At 28.5% G+C, this 4,884-nt stretch overlaps 1 long non-coding RNA gene across 1 annotated transcript; it reads right to left on the reverse strand.

The window, feature by feature from the left end:
• Positions 1–1,492: 1,492 nt before the first annotated feature.
• On the reverse strand, positions 1,493–4,007 carry LOC118765160. Its single transcript, XR_005001027.1, has 2 exons — positions 2,170–4,007; positions 1,493–1,942 (listed from the first exon to the last, which is right to left on the reverse strand). It is a non-coding gene; the product is annotated as an uncharacterized LOC118765160 (long non-coding RNA).
• Between the last annotated feature and the right edge of the window lie 877 nt (positions 4,008–4,884).

Raw genomic sequence — 4,884 nt, forward strand, 5'->3', positions numbered from 1 at the left:
TCTTTTTTCAAAGAAATATGTAGTTTTTAATATATATATCTATATATATATATATTATATATATATATATGTACGTTATAAATTGTTAAGGAATATATGTAACATATATGCATACGTTATAAATGTTTAGGAATATATATATTTATATTGAACATATATATATATGTACATTTTTATACTTATGTATGTATATATATATGTATATATATATGTATATATATTTATGTATGTATATATATATATTTATGCATGTAAATATATATGTATATATATTTATGCATGTAAATATATATGTATATATATTTATGCATCTATATATATTTGTATATATATTTATGCATGTATATATATAAGTATGTATATACATATATATGTGTATATACTATGTATATATGTATATATATATTATGTATATATATGTATGTGTGTGTATATATATATTATATATATATATATGTATACATAATATATATATGCAATTTAAATATATAGATTAATTTATGTTTATATATAGCTGCATATGAATTAGTTGAATTTTCAAATACTTTGCTCATTTTTTTTGGACATCCAATACGGATTTCAAAACACAACCATATTGTTTTATCAAAATATCCATTTTCGTGTGGATTATTACACACACTAACATAGAGACACTGTCGGAAACACATACGTATGTATGCATACATATACACAAAACAAAAAAACACACCATGTTTAAAATTTGACTGATTTATTATAAATTATTTATTAAATTAATTAACTATGGTTTTGTTAAAAGTAAATTCCAAATTCTGAGCCGCTTCATATCAACAACTTCAATACTTGCTGGAATGATAATTTTACGATCTAGCAATTCTGAAGTAGTTCTGATCTTTCCAGAACTTACTCATTCTGTGTATTGCATATGAGCCCATATACGTAAGGAATACGTACTCAATATATAAAGATAACAGACGGTGTAAAATCTCATTCTTATTTGCTCATATATACCATCATATATATATATATATATATATATATATATATATATATATATGTTTGTATCTATATATTTATATTATATAAATATTGTATATAAAATGCATATATATGTATATAATATATTATATACATATTTATAATATATATATATATTAAATATGTGTGTGTGTATATGTATGTATATATATATATATATATATATGTGTGTGTGTATATGTATATATATATATATATATATGTTATATATATATATATATATATAGTATGTTTTGTATATATATATATATATATATATGTTTGTAATATAATATATATATATATATGTTTGTATATATATATATATATGTTTGTATATATATATATATGTTTGTAATATATATATATGTATATATATATATATATGTACATGTTTGTATATATATGTATGTATATATATATCGAGCTGATTATATAACTGAAATTCCACATGTCATTGTTGATATAACTACGTTCAACTGAATTTGGCATTTTATTGTTTCACACAGAATTATTATTATTAGTATGATTATCATCATCATTATTATCATTAACTTTTAACAAACCAAGGCCAGTTGACAATACGATTCAATATATTCATATGGGTGTATTTATCTGAAGTTACGTTGTGTGTTCATGTTTTCGAACGCTCGTGTTCATCTGAGTGTCTGAGTGTCACAAAAAGAACTATTATAAGAGAAACACATTAAAAAAAAATATATCATCAACATCATCATCATTATTTCAATTATCGCCCCTCATTTTCATCACCACCATCATAATCATCATCATAAAATTCAGTCAGAATTGGAAGGTGGGAAATGTGGAAGAAAAACATTATTGAAGATTAGACTTCTTTCTATAATCTGAATTTCCTATAGATGAAAACGATGACAGAGATGTTGCTGCTGTTGATGAGGATGTTGAAAATAATAATAATAATAATCTTTTCTACTGTAGGCACAAGACCTGAAATTTTGGGGGAAGGGGGATGATCGATTACACCGACCCCAGCGCGTAACTGGTACTTATTTCATCGACCCCGAAAGGATGAAAGGCATAGTCAACCTCGACAAAATTTGAACTCAGAACGTAAGGACGGACGAAATGCTGCTAAGCACTATGCCCGGCGTGCTAACGATTCTGCCAGCTCGCTGCCTAAATAACAACAACAATAATAATAATAATAATAATAATAATAATAATATTGCAGTTGTCTTATTTACATAAATGATCATGATGATGTTAATCTTAGCATGGTATATATATATATATATATATCAACTTTCAAAAATAATCGATAAAAATGTATAATCAAACCATGTTACTGACACGGTTTGTTAATAGTTAAAAATACTTTCAACTAACAAGAATAACAATAGCAACAACAATCATGAGAACAACAACAATAACAACAAGATCAACAACATGATTATTTTAGAACAATATAGAAGAAAAATACATTTAAAGATGAAGAAAGTTCATAAAACACGCGACAGATAATGCAAAGTCCATTTTTTTAACTTCATTTTTATATCTTTTTTTTATGTTTAATTTTTGATTTTGTATAAGTATAGTTATGATAATTTTTTTATTCATATATATATATTATATTTTAATGAATCTTTTTCTTAAATGCAAAGGGGAAATAATTATGAATTGATATCACCCAGCTGATATCACGATCGTCCTGTATGGACTTCTGAAGTTTGGTTCATCATTGAAAAATATTAATGAGCTATTGAAATTCCCTAAATTTCTGTATTGCAGTCTCGTTATTATTATTATTATTATTACTTTTTAAAGGTCTATGTTTATAATGGGCCTTTACAACGCAACTGAACCCAAACTCAGATCTTAGTGCGTTGGGCTTATGTAATGATTTCTTTTGGTTTTGTGCTTTCTATTATTATTATTATTATTATCGATTTGTTTTTAGGCATGTGTTGCAGACAATTCTAATGTGAGGACGTGGTGTGAATGGTCACACTGACTTACCAAAATTTGGCAAGTGATTGGTACTTCTGGCAATGATCCTTTTCTTCAAAAATGGATGAAAGTTAAATTTTTCGCTCTTCTGCAAAATTTCGAACTGATGGTAGTTTCACTACCATAAAAATCCCATTGTTTATAATCTCATGAATGTGACAGAAATCCTTATCGGTGGAAACCTGACATTTTTTCTCTGCAATTGATTGGCATTTTACCGATCACTAAAAGATTGCAAAGTTGACCTCGGCCGAATTTAAACTCAGAATTTAGAAGACGTAACAAAAACACAAGGCATTTTCGCTAAACGCTCTACTGATTCTTCCCATTCAACGCTTTTAATAATAATAATAACAATAATAATAATATTAATGGTTTCAAATTTTGGCACAGGAGCAGCAGATTTTATGGGGAGAGGGAAGTCGATTTCATCAACCCCAGTACTTAACTGGTATTCTATTTCATCGTGTTTGAAAGTATGAACAGTAAAGTCGACATCGATGCAATGTGATCTCAGAATGTAAAGCCGGAATAAATGCCGCTAAGCATTTTGTCCGGTGTGCTAACGATTCTCCCAGCTCGTTGCCTGATAATAATAATAATAATAATAATAAAACATTTACGCTTAGGCACAAGGCTCCTAATTTAAAGATTACATGACGTTCATCACTTTCTAAAGTGTATTTATAAGTGAATGTGAAGTGAAATGACTCAAACCGGGAAATGAAGTTCACATTCAGAAACACAGCTTATGTTTAAAGGCAATCAAATGATGAAGATGAGAATATAACGATAATAATAATGATCCTTTCTACTATAGGTGCAATGCCTGATGTTTTAAATGAATAAGTTAATCAATTATATCGGACCCAGCGCTCGACTTGTACATATTTTCTCGACCCCTGAAAGGATGAAAGGCAAAGTCGATGTCGGCGGATTGCGAACTCAGAACGTAAAGATGAACAAAATGCTGCGAAGCATTTTGTCCGGCGTGCTAACGATTCAGCCAGCTCACCTTAATAATAATAATAATAATAATAATAATAATAACACTTTCTACTGGTAGCAAAATGTCTCAAATTTGGGGAAGGGATTAAGTCGATTACATCGACCCCCAGAGTGAAACTGGTACTTATTTAATCGACCCCGAAAGGATGAAAGGCAAAGTCGACCTCGGCGGAATTTGAACTCAGAACGTGAAGACGGACGAAATAACGCAAAGCAATTTGCCCAGCGTGCTAACGATTCTGCCTGCTCGCCTTAATAATAATAATAATAATAATAATTTCGTAATGTAGGCACAAGACCAGACATCTTGTAGACAGAAGTATACTCGGCCAGATTAACCCCAGTACTTGACTGGTACTTATTTTATTGACCCCGGAAGAGTAAAAGGCAAAGTCGGCCTCAATGAGCTGTCAATTCACGATCGTACATCAAAGTTTCCTCAATTACTCTTGACACTCCAAAACCACTTCAATAATAATAATAACAATAATACTTACTATAAGAAGTATTCTATAAAAAAAAAGTGTAATTTAGACGACGCCATTAGGAGAAATGAAAGCATCAATTAGGTTATAATTGAGGTTATTGCGATTTTTAAAGTTTTTCTTATGATAATTACTGATATAATTACTTTTGTTGTTGTATTTTTTATTGTACTTTTTGATGTTGTTGAATTTCGTACGTTTATTTCTTAGCTTGAATTTTTAAGTATTCTCGTCGTTTAAAAGTGTTGGGTCAATTTATGTATGTGTGTATGTGTGTGTGAATACGTATTTGTGAGTGGGTGTAAGTATGGTTATGGATGTATGTAAGTGTGTATATAAATATGCTTATACATATATGATATAGATATGCATGTGTGTGTGTGTGTGTATGAATATATGCGTATAC

Source organism: Octopus sinensis, linkage group LG10 (assembly GCF_006345805.1).
Source record: "Octopus sinensis linkage group LG10, ASM634580v1, whole genome shotgun sequence".
Lineage (NCBI taxonomy): Eukaryota > Metazoa > Mollusca > Cephalopoda > Octopoda > Octopodidae > Octopus > Octopus sinensis.